Source organism: Salmo trutta, chromosome 37 (genome assembly GCF_901001165.1).
Source record: "Salmo trutta chromosome 37, fSalTru1.1, whole genome shotgun sequence".
In the NCBI taxonomy this organism is placed as follows: Eukaryota; Metazoa; Chordata; class Actinopteri; order Salmoniformes; family Salmonidae; genus Salmo; species Salmo trutta.
The window spans coordinates 15,011,444-15,030,534 of record NC_042993.1 but is presented as its reverse complement, the minus strand read 5'-3'; the positions used below and the strand labels follow the sequence as shown (position 1 = coordinate 15,030,534).

Below are 19,091 nucleotides of genomic sequence, written 5' to 3'. Positions count from 1 at the left end.
TGCTTGAACCTCAAAACAATGAAAAATACAATAATCAATAAGTACATATTACTGAACACTTGTCTGTTTTGTTATTTGAAATCGACATGGCAAAAAGGTCAGCTACCATTTGGCGGTCTGCAGCTTTGCCGTTAGCGCTAACCTAATCAAAGCTATTGCTAATCTGACAATATTACCTTGAGACCTGCTGGCCATCGTTCAACAAGGTCACATTCACACTGAGCTGCTAAACTAGCACTCATACGTGTCTTCAAAACAGATAACTACATTAATTTATGTGTGTGTGTGTGTGTGTGTGTGTGTGTGTGTGTGTGTGTGTGTGTGTGTGTGTGTGTGTGTGTGTGTGTGTGTGTGTAAGCTCAGATCAAATGTTGCCTTGATAACCCAATAATGACAACTACCTGTAAACAACACACAAACAGCACAAAGAAGACTGTCTCTAAGGTCCTTGTGTCCATGTTGATGTGTTCTCAGACATCAATGAGGACAGTCAGGTCATTCTGTCTATGGTGTTGTGTTCTCAGACATCAATGAGGACAGTCAGGTCATTCTGTCTATGGTGTTGTGTTCTCAGACATCAATGAGGACAGTCAGGTCATTCTGTCTATGGTGTTGTGTTCTCAGACATCAATGAGGACAGTCAGGTCATTCTGTCTATGGTGCTGTGTTCTCAGACATCAATGAGGACAGTCAGGTCATTCTGTCTGTGGTGTTGTGTTCTCAGACATCAATGAGGACAGTCAGGCCATTCTGTCTATGGTGTTGTGTTCTCAGACATCAATGAGGACAGTCAGGTCATTCTGTCTATGGTGTTGTGTTCTCAGACATCAATGAGGACAGTCAGGTCATTCTGTCTATGGTGTTGTGTTCTCAGACATCAATGAGGACAGTCAGGTCATTCTGTCTATGGTGTTGTGTTCTCAGACATCAATGAGGACAGCCAGGTCATTCTGTCTATGGTGTTGTGTTCTCAGACATCAATGAGGACAGCCAGGTCATTCTGTCTGTGGTGTTGTGTTTTCAGACATCAATGAGGACAGTCAGGTCATTCTGTCTGTGGTGTTGTGTTCTCAGACATCAATGAGGACAGCCAGGTCATTCTGTCTGTGGTGTTGTGTTTTCAGACATCAATGAGGACAGCCAGGTCATTCTGTCTATGGTGTTGTGTTCTCAGACATCAATGAGGACAGTCAGGTCATTCTGTCTGTGGTGTTGTGTTTTCAGACATCAATGAGGACAGCCAGGTCATTCTGTCTGTGGTGTTGTGTTTTCAGACATCAATGAGGACAGTCAGGTCATTCTGTCTGTGGTGTTGTGTTCTCAGACATCAATGAGGACAGCCAGGTCATTCTGTCTGTGGTGTTGTGTTTTCAGACATCAATGAGGACAGCCAGGTCATTCTGTCTATGGTGTTGTGTTCTCAGACATCAATGAGGACAGTCAGGTCATTCTGTCTATGGTGTTGTGTTCTCAGACATCAATGAGGACAGTCAGGTCATTCTGTCTATGGTGTTGTGTTCTCAGACATCAATGAGGACAGCCAGGTCATTCTGTCTGTGGTGTTGTGTTCTCAGACATCAATGAGGACAGTCAGGTCATTCTGTCTATGGTGTTGTGTTCTCAGACATCAATGAGGACAGTCAGGTCATTCTGTCTGTGGTGTTGTGTTTTCAGACATCAATGAGGACAGTCAGGTCATTCTGTCTGTGGTGTTGTGTTCTCAGACATCAATGAGGACAGTCCGGTCATTCTGTCTGTGGTGTTGTGTTCTCAGACATCAATGAGGACAGTCCGGTCATTCTGTCTGTGGTGTTGTGTTCTCAGACATCAATGAGGACAGTCCGGTCATTCTGTCTGTGGTGTTGTGTTTTCAGACATCAATGAGGACAGTCAGGCCATTCTGTCTGTGGTGTTGTGTTCTCAGACATCAATGAGGACAGTCAGGTCATTCTGTCTGTGGTGTTGTGTTTTCAGACATCAATGAGGACAGTCAGGTCATTCTGTCTGTGGTGTTGTGTTTTCAGACATCAATGAGGACAGTCAGGCCATTCTGTCTGTGGTGTTGTGTTCTCAGACATCAATGAGGACAGCCAGGTCATTCTGTCTATGGTGCTGTGTTCTCAGACATCAATGAGGACAGTCAGGGCTGAGAAAGTGTTGTGCTTCTTTACCCCGTCTTCCTTATCCTCACCTTCAGCTGAAGCAGCCAAACAGTAGGATTGCTCATGTGTTTTGCTAAAGCGCTCACTTTCTCTCTCCCATCTCTTTCTCTTTCACTTTCTGTCCACTCCATAAAAAAAGACCTAAGGCCGATAAGCTGAGTCTCTAACAACAAAAGAGGGGAAAAAAGAAAAGCAAGAAAAACATCTATGGACAATGAAATTGCCCTGTCACATAAAAATACTCATTATTGAGATAAATCACCCCATTCTATTCCCCAAATAATCTCCATCCCCCCACCGATCACCAGCACCTGTTATCACAGCAACAGACACACACACACACACACACACACACACACACACAGAGAGAGAGAGAGATACACACACACATACACACATTATTTAACAGTCTTATAAACAGTCTATTGAATGATGACGAGACAATCAAAAACATGATCCCATTATGTGACTCCGTATTAAAACACAACAACACTTAGAGATATGGTGGCCATACAGTGCTTAATTTGAGCCGGATCTTACCGAAACAGGATCCAACACCTCCCGGTACCTCTTTTGGCATGAACATTTTAAATTGATAATAAAAGCTATCAGAAAGTTAATTTGAGTTGCCTCTTTGTTAATTCTCTGTTTGTCAGTGTCAAAGTAGCCTGTCATTTCGATCATCTGTGCAGTATTATGGTGCTTTCAAGACAACTGGAAACTCAGGAAAAAAAACAGAGGTCAAATCATTCTGTCAGTGATCTTCAGGTTGTAAAGGCGCCTGAGTCCCAGCCTTTGGAATTCCGAGTTGGATGACCATTCAAAATTACTTTGTCCAGTCGGTGCTAGTTTTTTTCCCAAGTTCCCAGTTTCCTTGAATGCACTGAAGTCGTAAGTAGGAGATTTCAAGTTCCGATTTCTGAGTTCCCAGTTGTTTTGAACACAGCATTCAAAAAGATTATGTCAAAGTATTCAGTCTTGTAAAAAGATGTAGAATTGCATGAAATGCGTTTATAAAAGGCAAACATTTTCCCAGACCCAAGGCCACTAAAAATGTTCCCCATGTGTGAAGCTTCTACTCTACTGCTCTATGCCACTATGCAAATGACATGATATGCATGCAATGTTTTATTATTATCAAGATACATTTTTTTCTCATGTGTTTTCCAGTACCTCAGAGCTCCCCAGGTACCCCAACAACCCCAACTCTCTTTTTGTTCCTGTACCTCCCGATTTACAAATGAACCTGTCTGGGATAGGGGGCAGTATTTTCACGGCCGGATAAAAAAACATACCCGATTTAAACTGGTTACTACTCTTGGCCAGAAATGAGAATATGCATGTTATTAGTTATTAGTTATATTTGGATAGAAAACACTCTAAAGTTTCTAAAACTGTTTAAATGGTGTCTGTGAGTATAACAGAACTCATATGGCAGGCAAAAACCTGAGAAGATTCCAAGCAGGAAGTGGCCTGTCTGACAATTTGCAGTCCTTCTGTTGCATCTCTATCGAAATTACAGTATCTGTGCTATTACGTGACACTTTCAAAGGCTTCCATTGGCTCTCTAAAGCCTTCAGAAACCGGATTGAGGCGTCTCCTGTCTCTGGGCAGATAACAGCAGCACAGTTTGTCAGTGGTCTGCCTGGTGACAGAGAGACTGGAGATGCGCATTCACGAGACCTCGCCATTTTTTTCTTTCCCTCTTTGAATGAATACAACATTGTCCGGTTGGAATATTATCGCTATTTTAAGAGAAAAATAGCATAAAAATTGATTTTAAACTGCGTTTGACATGCTTCGAAGTACGGTAATGGAACATTTAGATTTTTTTTGACACGAAATGCGCTCATGCGTTACCCTTTGGATAGTGACCTGAACGCACGAACAAAACTGAGGTATTTGGATATAACTATGGATTATTTGGAACAAAAACAACATTTGTTGTTGAAGTAGAAGTCCTGGGAGTGCATTCTGACAAAGAACAGCAAAGGTAATCCAATTTTTTTTATAGTAATTCTGAGTTTAGTGAGCCCCGAAGTTGGCGGGTGTCTGAATAGCTAGCCTGTGATGGCTGAGCTATGTACTCAGAATATTGCAAAATGTGCTTTCGCCAAAAAGCTATTTCAAAATCTGACATAGCGATTGCATAAAGGAGTTCTGTATCTATAATTCTTAAAATAATTGTTATGTATTTTGTCAACGTTTATGATGAGTAATTTAGTAAATTCACTGGAAGTTTTCGCTGGGAATGCTAGTTCTGAACATCACATGCTAATGTAAAAAGCTGTTTTTTTATATAAATATGACTTGATTGAACACAACATGCATGTATTGTATACCATAATGTCCTAGGAGTGTCATCTGATGAAGATCATCAAAGGTTAGCGCTGCATTTAGCTGTGGTTTGGGTTTTTGTGACACATATGCTTGCTTTGAAAATGGCTGTGTGATTATTTTTGGCTGGGTACTCTCCTGACATAATGTAATGTTTTGCTTTCGCTGTAAAGCCATTTTGAAATCGGACAATGTGGTTGGATTAACGAGAGTCTTATCTTTCAAATGTTGTAAAATAGTCATATGTTTGAGAAATTGAAGTTATAGCATTTTTGAGGTATTTGTATTTCTCGCCACGCGATTCCACTGGCTGTTGAATAGAGTGGGACGCTAACGTCCCACCTAGCCCATATTAAGCACTGGGGACATACTAGCGAACATGATCATTTCAAGTTCAATGGGTTCGCATGCACAAACTCTTGATTTTATTGTGACAAAACGCTAAATTGTAGTTGGTTCCATCCGATAACATGGCCCACGTTAGCCATATGCTAACCTCAACAGGTGGCACTGATTATATCCTGGCCCAACTTCTTCATCAGCCCATGAAAGATCTTAGACTTTATATTCACAAACCAATGGAATTTCTTAAAATAGGTCAACCGTTTTAAACCTACAAATTCAAGGTTTACTTGTTCTGTTGGTCTGTAACAAAATGTAATATGCCAATATTGCACTGATGCATCCTTGACTAGGTTACTAGCTACTACTAACGTTTGCTACTACTGACATTTTCCCGTTTTCGCATATATGACAAAATCCCACGTTTTCGTGAATCAGTTTCACACACATCCATGTACTATTATGGGAAAAATATAAATGAGGTCCTTACAACATGTAAGTTTATCATACACCGTAAAAAAAAAATAACTGAAGAGCCTTATGGATTTGTCAAATAACAGTCATGTAGGCTATCGTTGTCATCATCGCTTCTCATGGCACACACTGCTAAAGCGGTTGACTCACAATTGATAGTGCACTTTACCAGCACCCAAAATGAGTACTGGTACCTATTTAAGTCCAAGTCGAGCACTGCACACTACATGTCAATTAACATTTCAAATGGGGGGGGGGGGATTCGAATCCTTGCCACAATCTGCGACAATTACATGAAATAAGCACTTTACACAGAGAGCAATTTGACCAATCAGTGAAATACACATGATAGTTGCTTTGATGATCAGAACATGCTGTTGGACATGCTGCCCATCCATGAACAAAGGTTGGAAAGTGTCCAACTACTTCAACGATTGTAATTGGCTTTTTAACTTGTGCCAGGATATAATCAGTGCCACCTGTTGAAGTTAGCATAAGGCTAACTTGTACCACGTTATCTGATGGGACGAGCTACAATTTAGAGTTCGGTCACATGCAAGTTTGTTTTAATTGGCTGATATGCATTTTGTGTGCGAGAACCCATTTAACTTTAAATACTTGCTTATGTTTGGAAGTATGTTCGCAAGTCTGACATGCAGTCTAGCAATATGAAACACACACACACACCCCGTCCTAAAACAAGCTGGTTAATGATAACAAAATAGCAACAAACAAACAGTGAACCTGACACTATCTCCCTCCCTCCCTCTCAGGTGTTCCCCCCCGCGGTCGACCCCCCTATCATCACCCCATTCTGATCTCCAGATCGGTGGATGAGGGGATAAAATAAAGGACTAAAGGAGGGGGAGCTGGAGCCCACAAAGGTAGTGTTATCTCTGTTTATTCTCTGTCACAGTGCTGGCCCTGGGGATCCGAACACAAGCAGACAAGCTGGCCAAGACACACACACACACACTACAGCACAGAGACCATGTAGTGATATAGGCTTCCCATGCATCACACTCACAGGCAGGTTGATCTCTGTCTGTGTCTACCAGCATGTGTATATCAAATAACAAACATACAGCTTCACCAATGGGCTTAGCCGTGTCTCTCAAGAGGAGAGGGTTAGGAGGAAGGGTTAAATCCATCCAAGTGCACTAAAGCCCCGTTCACACAGCCTATATTGGAGGCTGATCAACACTTCCTGGATGTAACGCGGTGCTTCCATTCCATCTGGTTCTTTAACTGCTTTAGCCTAGTCAGCTTTCAACTAGAGACAGACAATACCCCTTAAACATTCCATTACACACAACTGTAACCAACCGGATTTCGAACCTGAGTCTTCTGCTCAGCACGTGAATGTGTTAGGTCGCTGTGCTAAAAACTAGACATTGGCTTTGGAGCTAACGCAAGTCATCAGTTCTCAGGCAAGGTTTACTGCGAGTGGGATTTCAACAAACCACCAGTGTTGCAGAAGCGTCTGAAATAAATCTCCCGTTACTATAACCACTGAGGTGTTATGAGTTTCCACAGTGATGAGTTGGCCGTCTAGACTGGCGGAGGTATGAGGTATGAAACGAGGCCCAGACTCAAACTCTCACCACAGTCAGTCTGCTCTGCTAGCTGGGCGGATCGGCCAGGCACCCACAGGGGAGAAAAGAGTTATCAGTCCCCAGTCACACTACAGCTCTCTCCCCTCCCTAATTGGCCAAACTGCTTAATTGGCCATGGAAACCATAGAGACAGTAGTTCTGGCAGCAGCCTTAATACGCTGAAGAAGACACTGTTATTTTAGTAAAGTTGGGCTGGGTGAGGTGTCTATGGAAATGCACTGACTGAAGCGGCATCATTTCATTTACCGCTGTAAAGGAAAGCTGAGAGATTACAACGAGAGTGTGAAGGAGGCTATACCAATGCATTAAGCAGCACTGCAAAGCTACTTACTTTTAACTACAGTGTCTGTCTTCCTAAAGAAATGTAAAACAGTTGCTGTTTTTCAGCTTTTGTTCCCTAAATGTATTCAACAAAGTGTTAATTTGAGAGTGGTTTTATTTCCTGCTAAAATAATTTGTTAGGGAATTTCCTACTCACGGATAAGTTATAGTGTAGTTATGTTGTGATAGGGTGGGCAAATAGCATGAAATGATTATGAGAGCACTTTAAAGAGAATCTTTGAATCTTCAATCTGTTTATACGAGTAGGTATACAGGTCAGGATCAGGGATGAGAGCAACAATTAAAACTGTTGAGAAAGCAAAAACAACGGAACAAAGTCACGTCCATGACTGAGGTAGACTTCTAAAGGAGATCACAATTACAAACAACCCACTGGGCACAGACGTCAGTTCATCGTCTAGTTTTGATTTACAAAGAGTTGTCAACTAACGTAAATTCAACATAAAATCAACAAAAAAAGGTTTAGGTTAAAAGTTGGGTGAAAAAATGACAAAATTCCCTTATGTTGATGACGTTTTGCATTGAAATGGCATGGAAACAACATTGACTGCTCAGTGGGAAGAGCCATATAACAAACTGTGAAATTGTGTCACCCAGTTCCTACTCTGTTGACTGTCCTGCTGAACAGTTGTCTTGCACAGTGGTTCGGCGGGGGTCTTTATCAGTGAGGTAAGTCAGTCACACCTCTGAGCCGCATGTGCAGACAAATAGCCCATACAGGTGAGTATCAATAACACTTTAAAGAGCGTCGGTCCACGTGGCACGAGGCAAGCGAGGAATGCTGAATGAAGGGCAACCTTCACAGCCAGTAGAGAACAGAGGGTGTGAAAGACCTTGACAGTTTCATTTGTTTGAGAGGACTTAAGAGGTGTTCCTCTCTGCACTTGTTTGATTGGATTGTCAATGACAGATGTGGAGAAGACAAACAGTCTGTGTGTGTGTGTGTGTGTGTGTGTGTGTGTGTGTGTGTGTGTGTGTGTGTGTGTGTGTGTGTGTGTGTGTGTGTGTGTGTGTGTGTGTGTGTGTGTGTGTGTGTGTGTGTGTGTGACAGGCTCTCACATGCATACGAATGTAGAGTGGTGAGAAGGTGATGTTGCTGAGGGGTAACTATTCATTATTCTACAAACTTCCTCTCGTTAATCTGCGCTCATAAACTACTCCTCGACTCTTCTCTCTCTCTCTCTCTCTCTCTCTCTCTCTCTCTTTTCTCTCTCTCTCCATCTGGCTCTGGCATGTTTCTAAAGGACTACAGATTTTATCTGACCTCTTTTTAAACTGACCATTCAAAAAAAGAAAATAGCCTAACAAGCTAGAAGTGATCACCGTTTTTGAGTACAGCTACAGCAGTGAAAAGCCCACCCTTCCCACTTCACATATCACGGTATCACATCAGTGTCCCCGTCATACAGAAACCCCCAGAATTCAACACCGATATGTCAGAGTCACATGACTACATTTTAGAACACCAACTTAAGAAGATTAAGAATAACAGTAAAAACATCTAAACCACCTGGGAATGATTTCACTTCTGGGAGGCAGGGTTTTGTCTAACAAACTGAAGAGTGTGTTCTGGGGCCAACAGTACACAACCAGCTGGTGAAACCTAATCTCCCGAGGCGATGGAAGGGAGGCGAGCAGACGTCCAAGTCAACAGAGAAGCAGACCAAGACTCTGACCCCCAAGCTGGCCACCGCGCTACAGACACACAACACACACATTACACACACACCGACGCCCCAAGTACTCACACAAGCCCACGGCTCAGTGACAAATGGAAGGGTGTGCTGGCATATTTCATTAGACCAGCTGCACCCACAGGGTGTGTGTGTGTGTATGTGAAAGAGAGATAGAGAGAGAGAGGGAGAGAGAGAGAAAGTGAGATCAGACTACTCCAAACTGACCCAATTCCAAATAATATCTGCTCTAAAATCACCTTCTAGGAATTGCTTTTCATACGTTTTAATTCTCATGTCTCTGATAAAACATTAGCACCTGAATTCTAATATGTGTCCTAAAACATCCTCTGGATAAAGCCAGTAGTGTCGTTCCATCACTGGATGGGTGGTCCCAGATTTGTCCGTGGTGGAGCAGCTTGTGGACTTGGCCTGCCATGAGAAAGAGTAAAGGCATTTGGCTGATGAACCAAACACTACTGTGGCACCCCCTTCCTTACCCTCCTACCCTACTGCAGAGAAACAAACACTCTGCATGAAGTAATGCCATCACTGCCAGGCATCAATGGCTGTCTATGGGAGGCCTGCCTGACTGAGTCTCACTGCCAGTGCTGCCAGCCTACATGGCTCATCCCTGGCTCTGTGTCTGGGATACCTGTGTGAGTCTTCTTCCCAGGGGAGGGTGGCTGTTCTGGGCTTGGCATTAGGAGAGGCAGCCTCTTCCTCTGTGGATGTGGGGTTTCCTGACCCTTGCTGGGGAGAGGAGCAGATGGCCAACTGGACATCCACACTGTGGCCTTCTGGTGCCTCTCTCTCTGCCTGCCACATATGCTTCACCCTGTGGCTATCTGTTTCCTGGATCCCTCACAGCATCACCATGGCTACACAACCCCCAGAAAGAGAAGGGGGGAACACACACATACACATGGCTGCACATGGTTAATGTCTATTGCAAAAACATTTTAAACGTTATTGAACAATGAAAAATGTGTGAGATGTATCACAGTACATGAAGCAGAATCATTATGACTATAGCCAACCATATAAAAGGACATTTCAGAAAATATAAATAAATAGGCAATTATAAGGCTGCCTTTACACAGGTAGCCCAATTCTGATCTTTTGACCAATCAAATCAGATATTTTCAAATCATATAGTTTTCAGAGCTAATCACATTAGTCAAAATACCAATCAGGGGAAACAAGATCAGAATTGGGCTGCCTGTGTAAACAAAGCCCAATAGACATGGCTGGGACTTATTGGTTCTGACAAGATAATCACAACCCTGCAGCAATGACATTCATCAACACAGAAAACACCTCAACAAGTCATCTGGGCACGCATACTTGTGGACTTTCCAACTGAGGCTCAAGCTGTGTATAGTGACATACTGTAAGTGTGACATAATTTATCATAATTCTCAAGCTGGCTAGGGACGTGATTGCATACTTTGGGTCGGGGTGACACTTTTCTGGAATCTTGACTCTGACGCTTCATAGCAGAGGGTGGTAACTATCCATCTGTAGTGTGTTTGTGAGTCATGATAATCATGACAAATACCCAAAGGTAGCAGGCATCAAAAAATGTGCAATGTGTTGCTTCCACAAATGGAGAATTATGAGCGCTCTAAACAAAAAAAACTTTACATTTCGATTAACATAATAGATGGTAGTTTTAATTTAAATGAATATTTTTACATATTTTAACCACACTAACTGCTTGTCTAATTTTCTGACCCATGTACACACATAGGTTTACACACCAACACACACTTTATTAATAGATCATCCATTTCTCCTGCTTAGTTTTTTCTGGATGTTTTCGTTCCTTCTCCAGCAAAGTAAACTCTGGCATCTCATTGCCCTTGCCAATACTTCCTGGAACGAACAGAGTTGTGAGGCAGAACCAGGAACTAATTTCATTAGCATCTGGCTGCCATTGGTGAATGATTAGAGGCTGTCCTCCGTCTGCGCTAGCCCGGCCCAGAGTTCTGAGAGGTTAATAACCAGTAACAATCAATTACTTAACTAATCTGATACGATCAATAAGGTCCTCCAATTGACGAAGCATACAGCCAGAAGAGGGGCAGAATACGATAAAACCTTCGACATGTAGTAATGGCATGTTTTGCTAGAATAGACAATAAAATAACATATGGTGTACATTTACTATGTGTATGTATTTACAGTTATAAGTGTTAATGGTGATATTACACTGGTGGAATCTGCAGAATCCAAACTGCTCACAAAATAGATAAATGAAGTTTAGATTGTTTGTTATAATACAATTAAAAGTGGTCCAAGCCCTAAAGTGTTCCCCGTGGTAGGTTGCCACATCAAAATAACAATTTTCACCATGAGAGTTTAATCTCAGGTAAAATAATACAGAATAATGTAGAAAGCAGCCAAGCAGGAACACCAAAATTGGTGGTTTTATGGAGGTTTGTTATAGACTGTCTCCCATTTGACCCATACACTGGACATTTGATTTGCCTGACCCAGTCTCTGTGTCATCTGAGAGAACATTGGTGAACCAGCAAACCTTTAAATGTCCCATCAACCCATTAGTAGGCTTCTCTTGTATCGGAGTGCTTCTGGGTTCGCATGAGAACTGATTATTTTATCATGTCTAACCCTCCGTCCAGGCATTACTCACACATCACAGACCACTGGCCTTGTCATTGGCAGTCGGAGATGGCCACGCCTCCTTGTCCGTCTTGATCCACAAATTAGTAAATCCACAGCCATGGCCTACTCCTCCATTTGTCTCCTTCCTTCACAATAAGGCCTCAATTACTACCCAGGATTCAGTCTCTTACTTACAGTATGCAATCATAGCAATTACAATCCCATCTGACCATCTCACCTCAGATCATGCTCAACATAATCCTTCGAATGGGAGGAAAATAGTTTTAATGATATGCCTGTTTTTATATATACATTGAAAATTGTTCCCTTAATTACACTACCATTGTGATGACTTGTTGTTGTTGAATTACTATTTTTTTCCCTACCTGGGCAATCTAATCAAGTTGACAGTGTAATGGAGAAAATGACCTCGGAATAGTAATTGATGCCGTCAGACAGTCTTGATGATAATGGTGTAATTAATGAGAGTAGTTGACCTAGGAATAATTTGATAACACAGACATAATAATAACTGAATGACAACCTCAAGAGTTCATCATCAAGATGTCCTCCCTCCTCCGATCTTTGAGATATGATTATTAGTTGGCAACAGCATCACAAACAATCAAATTCATCAAACAATGGATGCTTATGTCCTGATTCCATTTGAGTTGAGGTGAGTCAGATTTAAAGGTCCTGATTTGGCCTCGCTTTAGATTTGGTTCATTAAGAAATGCTAGCGGCCATGACTGAATTCAAACGTGTGGTTTGATGTGGGTGCCTCGTGTGTTCCAGTTGGGAAGCGTTAGCCAAATTATTTAGACAATTAGCTTCAGCCAGTTGGCATGCGATCGAGCAAAGTTGGTTTGACTTTGGATAGCCTATCTCTGGGGATAGTTTGGGACTGTCACAAAATTACACAATGTAAATGAGACAATATTTTCATGTTGCACACCTTAAATGCTTTCAACATGTGAATTTATACACTTTTTAGTCACTTTTTAAGTCATTGAAATTTGGAGATTTGGGAATTTTAACATATTGTCCCATATTGTCCCATATTGTCGCATATTGTTGTAATTTTCTGATGGTCCCTAACTAGCCCCATAAGGATATCCAAAGTCAACCCAAATTTAACAAGGGCATTACGATTGGGTCGCCTGCAGCTGAACTCCAAATTGATGATTACTTGTGTGCTGCCAGTTGTGGGCATTTGGGCAGGATGAAAACAAACCCAACCTTTATTTACTTTGTGATGCAGTCACGACCACACATTTCACAAAACTCTTTTTTTAACCAAAAATTAGTTGTCAATTTTGACAGTTGAATAAATGTTTCTGACTCATGTCGATGCCAGGCTGTTTTTTAAATGAGAAGTTGGTTTTTAGGGGCAATTGTTGTTCAGAGCACAAGGTGTGGCCAATGGGTCATCTAACTAACATACACACTGTCACTTTCCATTCAGCACCACCAGGGAAAGGACCACATCAGGCCCACAGGCAGCATCTGTACAGTGATTTAACATAACCAGAACCATGGACAGCACTTATATAGGTTACCATCAGTCAACCTATTGAAACATCAGGACCACAGACAGGGTCTGTACAGTGACTCTACCCATGACAACCACGGACAGCACCTTTCAAATTTACCGCCAGTCAATCTAACTACACCAGGACCACTAACAGAGTCTGTACAGTGACTCTACCCATGACAACCACGGACAGCACCTTTCAAATTTACCGCCAGTCAATCTAATCATATCAGGACCACAGACAGCACCTATACCCCCTGCAGCTGTACTCCAACCCTGCAGTCTGCACAGTAATGATGGGTGACATTCACCTTTGATGTTGAACCTGGCTTTTTCTTTCCCTTTATAACAACACATGAAAACAAAGAGCACATAGAGATATATTTAGATCACAAGGAGATAAATGCATTGGTGTGCTGAAATACTTCAGCGTATTTCTGAGAAAAGTAGTAGCCATTACTACAGAATGGTCAATAGGGGATTACATATAAACATGCCTGACAAAAGTGAGAAGATAAGGGGGTGGTAGTTACATGAACAGTCCACAATGAGCGCTGCACTACAGAGTTGGACTGAGACAGAGAAAGGTGGGGATGAGTCATCTATAGGATGAACCCACAAACAGAGAGAGTGAGAGAGAGAGAGAGAGAGAGAGACAGAGACAGACAGATATAAGAGAGCAAGAAACCAAGAGAATGGTTCAAACTTAGAGAAAGAGATCAACAACAAAAAAATATTGTTCTATATTGTTTTCAATAAGCAATGTGGCAGAGTAAATATCGAGAATTATTATGTGTAGTAATGTGGCAGAGTAAATATAGAGTATTATTATGCGTAGTGATGTGGCAGAGTAATCAGAGCGCCATATTCAAAACCAAACCAAATCTAATAATTTCTATTTCTCAAACATAGGACTATTTTACACCATTTTATAGATACACTTCTCCTGAATCGAACCACGTTGTCCGATTTCAAAAAGGCTTTACAGCGAAAGCGAAACATTAGATTATGTTAGGAGAGTACATCGACAAAAACAACCACACAGCCATTTTCCAAGCAACTAGCATGCATCACAAATATCCAAATCACAGCTAAATGCAGCACTAACCTTTGACGATCTTCATCAGATGACACTCCTAGGACATCATGTTACACAATACGTGCATTTTTTGTTCGATAAAGTTCATATTTATATATTAAAACAGCATTTTACATCGGCGCATGACGTTCAGAAAACATGTTCCCTCAAATACTGCCGGTGAATCAGCGCCACAATTTACAAAAATACTTGTCATAAACATTGATACAAAATTCAAAGAATTATAGATGTACATCTCCTTTATGCAAACGCAATGAAAGATTTCAAAAAAGCTTCACAAGAAAAGCACTCTTTGCAATAATCTGAGTACTGAGCTCAGAGAAATACACTAGGCTATACAGATAGCCGCCATCTTGGAGTGATCTAAAATCATACATTGCATTAGAAATATTCCCTTACCTTTGATCATCTTCATCAGAAGGCACTTCCAGGAATCCCAGGTCCACAACAAATGTTGTTTTGTTCGATAAAGTCCATAATTTATGTCCAAATAACTCCTTGTTGTTCGTGCGTCCAGTAAGCTACTCCAAGTGTAGAAAGCGCGCGGACGATGTCGCAACGAAAAGTAAAAAACAGTTGTATTTACGTTCATTCAAACATGTCAAACGTTGTAAAACATCAATCTTTAGGGCCTTCAGAACGTGAAGATTCAGTAATATTTCAACCGGACGGTTCCTGTGTCTTGAAAAAGGTTTTGGAACGGGAGGATACATCCTCATGAACGCGCGCCAAGAAGTGATGTCACCCCCTGCCTCAACAACTTCCCCTCCTTCTCATTCGGTCTCTGTTCATCGTAGATGCTTCAAACAACTTTGTAAAGACTGTCGACCTCTAGTGGAAGCCGTAGGAAGTGCACAATTATTACTACGTCACTTCAAGTCGTTCAATAGGAAACGACTTGAAGAGAGCCCATGCATCCAGATTTCCACTTCCTGGTAGGATTTCTCTCAGGTTTTTGCTTGCCATATGAGTTATGTTATACTCACAGACACCATTCAAACGGTTTTAGAAACTTCAGAGTGTTTTCTATCCACATCTACTAATAATATGCATATCCTAGCTTCTGAGTTTGAGTAGGAGGCAGTTTAATATGGGCACATATTTTTTTCCGAAATTGTCAATACTGCCCCCTATCCTTAAGGAGCTGTAAGAGGTTTAAAGTGACTATGAATAGATGACAACAGAGAGTGGCAGTTGTGTGGAGGGGGGGGGGGGGGGCAATGTGAAAATCTGGGTAGCCATTTGACTAGATATTCAGGAGTCTTATGGCTTGGGGTAAAAGCTGTTTAGAAGCCTCTTGGACCTAGACTTGGCACTCCGGTACCGCTTGCCGTGTGGTAGCAGATAGAACAGTCTATGACTAGGGTGGCTGGAGTCTTTGACAATTTTTAGGGACTTCTGACACCGCCTGATATAGAGGTCCTGGATGGCAGGAAGCTTGCACCCAGTGATGTACTGGGCCGTTTGTACTACCCTCTGCAGTGCCTTGCGGTCAGAGGCTGAGCAGTTGCCATACCAGGCAGTGATGCAACCAGTCAGGATGCTCTCGATGGTGCAGCTGTAGAACCTTTAGAGGATCTGAGGACCCATGCCAAATCTTTTCAGTCTCCTGAGGGGGAATAGGTTTTGTCATGCCCTCTTCATGACTGTCATGGTGTGCTTGGACCATGTTAGTTTGTTGGTGATGAGGACACCAAGGAACTTGAAGATCTCAACCTACTCCACTGCAGCTCCGTCGATGAGAATGATGAGCGTGCTTGGTCCTCTTTTCCTGTAGTCCACAACCATCTCCTTTGTCTTGATCACGTTGAGGGAGAGGTTGTTGTCCTGGCACCACACGGCCAGGTCTTTGACCTCCTCCCTATAGGCCGTCTCATTGCTCAGTGATCAGGCCTACCACTGTTGTATCATTGGCAAATTTAATGATGGTGTTGGAGTCATGCCTTGTCATGAGTGAACAGGGAGTACAGGAGGAGGCTGAGCATGCACCCCTGACGGGCCCGTGTTGAGAATCAGCGTGGCGGATGTGTTGTTTCCTACCCTTACCACCTGGGGGAGGCCCGTCATGAAGTCCAGGATCCAGTTGCAGAGGGAGGTGTTTAGTCCCCTTATTGATGAGCTTTGAGGGCACTATGGTGTTGAACGCTGAGCTGTAGTCAATGAATAGCATTCTCACATAGTTGTTCCTTTTGTCCAGGTGAGAAAGGGCAGTGTGGAGTGCAATAGAGACTGCATCATCTGTGGATCTGTTGGGGCGGTATGCAAAATGGAGTGGGTCTAGGGTTTCTGGGATGAATGGTGTTGATGTGAGCTATGACCAGCCTTTCAAAGCACTTCATGGCTACAGATGTAAGTGCTACAGGTCTGTAGTCATTTAAGCAGGTTACCTTAGTGTTCTTGGGCACAGGCACTATGGTAGTCTGCTTGAAACATGTTGGTTTTACAGACTTGGACAGGGAGAGGTTGAAAATGTCAGTGAAGACACTTGCTAGTTGGTCAGCGCATGCTCGCAGTACACGTCCTGGTAATCCGTCTGGCCCTGCGGCTTTGTGAATGTCGACCTGTCTAAAGGTCTTACTCACATTGGCTGCGGAGAGCGTGATCACACAGTCTTCCGGTACAGCTTGTGCTCTCATGCATGTTTCACTATTATTTACCTCGAAGCGAGCATAGAAGTAGTTTATCTCATCCGGTAGGCTCGTGTCACCGGGCAGCTCTCGGCTGTGCTTCCCTTTGTAGTCTGTAATGGTTTGCAGGCCCTGCCACATCCGACGAGCATCAGAGCCGGTGTAGTACGACTTGATCTTAGTCCTGTATTGACGCTTTGCCTGTTTGATGGTTCATCGGAGGGCATAGCGAGATTTCTTATAAGTTTCCGGGTTAGAGTCCCACTCCTTGAAAGCGGCAGCTCTAGCCTTTAGCTCAGTGCGGATGCTGCCTGTAATCCATGGCTTCTGGTTTGGGTATGTACGTACGGTCACCCCGAGGACAATGTCATCGATGCACTTATTGATGAAGCCAATGACAGATGTGGTGTGCTCCTCAATGCCAGCAAAACAGTCCTGTAGCTTAGCATCTGCTTCATCTGACCACTTTTTTTATCATTCTAGTCACTGGTGCTTCCTGCTTTAATTTTTGCTTGTAAGCAGGAATCAGGAGGATAGAATTGTGGTCAGATTTGCCAAATGGAGGGCGAGGGAGAGCTTTGTATGCATCTCTGTGTGTGGAGTATCGGTGGTCCAGAGTTATTTCCCCTCTGGTTACACATTTAACATGTTGATAGAAATTAGGTAAAACTGATTTAAGTTTCCTTGCATTAATATCCCCGGCTACTAGGAGCACCGCCTCTGGGTGAGCGTTTTCTTGTTTGCTTATTGCGGAATACAGCTCATACAATGCTATCTTAGTGCCAGCCTCTGACTGTGGTGGTATGTAAACAGCTACAAAGAAATACAGATGTGCCAAGCTTGTAGCGTCTAATCCAAAATTACTTGAGGCTGTAATCGCTGCCAAATGTGCTTAAACAAAGTACTGAGTAAATGGTCTGAATACTTATGTAAAATTTGTAATACGTTTTTTTTTAAATAAATTTGCAAAAAAAATCGAAAAACCTGTTTTTGCTTTGTCATTATGTGGTATTGTGTGTAGATTAATGGGGTGGGGTGGGGGGGGGGGGCGTAATCAATTTTAGAACATAATAAAATGTGGAAAAGTCAAGTGGTCTGAATACATTTTGAATGCACCATATAGAGTATTATTATGTGTAATAATGTGGCAGAGTAAATTTTGAGTATTATTATATGTAGTAATGTGGCAGAGTAAATATAAAGTATTATTATGTGTATTGATGTGTAATAACTTGATAAGAACGTAACAAAATCTTTAAACCTCATCCACGTATGACTTGCCACGTCTACGACAACCCAAAGCACATCAGCAGCAGGGGAAGGAGCTGATTGGGCAGTCGGAAACCATGTGCAAACTAATTGGCTGAGAGAGGGATAAACAGAGAGCATCAAGCATTGCTGATTGGTTGCCTGCCTGAAGAGGAAGCCGGCAGCATGCAGGCTCAGTGTTCTCATTCAGACAGCTGAGCGTGGTTTAACAACAGACAGAGATAGCCAGATAAACAGCATATACAGTACATCCCACCATCTATCTATCTCTCTATTCCTATATGTATCACTCCATCTCCCGAGGTTATATTTTGACACACACACACACACACACACACACACACACACACACACACACACACACACACACACACACACACACACACACACACACACACACACACGCACGCACGCACGCACACAGGCTAGACACATAGAATACTAACAAAGTACAATAAATCTCAGTCCTTCCTGGTTCTGCTTCCTGGATGAATCAACAGAAGAGCATCCTTAATAATGGCTTCCTTACTTCCCTCTCATCCCTGCCTCCTCCTCATTCCCCTCTCTTTCTCTCTCCTTCCACTCCCTTTGTCTCTGACCACAGCACTATTCAGATAACGAGAGAAAACCAACATGAAAAACAGGGATGGGTTTCTCACACATTACCTTCCTCTGGAAAGAGAGAGAGAGTGAGTGTCGTGCTCTGAGATTCAACTCCAATTTAGCAGCAGCATCCAGACAGCTACGGCTTAAACGTCACATGACCTGCCGCCTGCTCCTGCAGCATGGTCATATGACAGCTATGGCAGGAGAAATGCACCCTGGGATATGCAGTCAGAGTGGCAAATTGACTGCGGAAATCAAGGAACAATAGCAATTACAGAGATAGAAACAGAAAAAAATTGAAAACGAAACAAAGTGGATTCATTGTTCTTAATGCTTTATGCAATGGGTAATCTATGTCTGTCATTTGTGTTATATACATTTT

General features: G+C 42.5%; 1 protein-coding gene across 2 annotated transcripts in view; it reads right to left on the bottom strand.

Moving 5' to 3' along the window:
* Positions 1 to 18,857, bottom strand: part of LOC115176842 (t-SNARE domain-containing protein 1-like) — a 150,652-nt gene extending 131,795 nt beyond the window's left edge. For both annotated transcript variants that reach the window (XM_029737176.1, XM_029737175.1), the window contains exon 1: positions 18,770 to 18,857. The gene's annotated coding sequence lies outside the window, so the exon portion shown is untranslated. The remainder of the gene's footprint in view (positions 1 to 18,769) is intronic.
* Positions 18,858 to 19,091: the final 234 nt, after the last annotated feature.